We start from the raw sequence: 683 nt of genomic DNA, 5'->3' as shown, positions 1-683 counted from the left end.
CAGCCGCACTCAACCATGCACTTCATTAAGACCACGAGTGGTCCACCAGAAGCATGCAGACCACGCAGGCTAGCACCCGATAAATTAAAGGCAGCAAAGGCAGAATTTAATCTCCTATTAGAAGAAGGGATTATCCAGCCTTCCAAAAGCCCGTGGGCTGCACTGTTACATATGACTCCCAAAAAGGAAAATACATGGAGACCTTGCGGGGATTATAGGGAACTCAACGCGAGAACAGTACCTGATCAGTACCCTATACCTCACATCGAGGATTTTACGCACTCGCTAAACGGAAAGAATATTTTCTCCACGCTGGATTTGATACGAGCATATAATCAAATCCCGGTGCATCCGGACGACATCCCCAAAACAGCAATTACCACACCATTCGGACTTTTTGAGTTTCGATACATGCCATTCGGCCTTCGAAACGCGGCACAAACCTTTCAAAGGTTCATAAACGAGGTACTGCATGGCTTAGATTACTGCTATGCGTACATCGACGATATCCTGATCGCCTCCAGCACAGAAGAAGAACACTTGAAGCACCTGGAGGAAGTATTTACTCGACTCGACGCATACGGCACGCAAATAAACCCGGCCAAATGTCACTTCGGAGAGTCACAAGTAAAATTCTTGGGATACTTGGTGTCAACAGAGGGGACTCGCCCATTGCCCGAAAA

This window comes from Trachymyrmex cornetzi, unplaced genomic scaffold (assembly GCF_001594075.2).
Source record: "Trachymyrmex cornetzi isolate Tcor2-1 unplaced genomic scaffold, Tcor1.1 scaffold571, whole genome shotgun sequence".
Classification (NCBI taxonomy): Eukaryota; Metazoa; Arthropoda; class Insecta; order Hymenoptera; family Formicidae; genus Trachymyrmex; species Trachymyrmex cornetzi.
Note: the sequence above shows the minus strand (reverse complement) of the source record.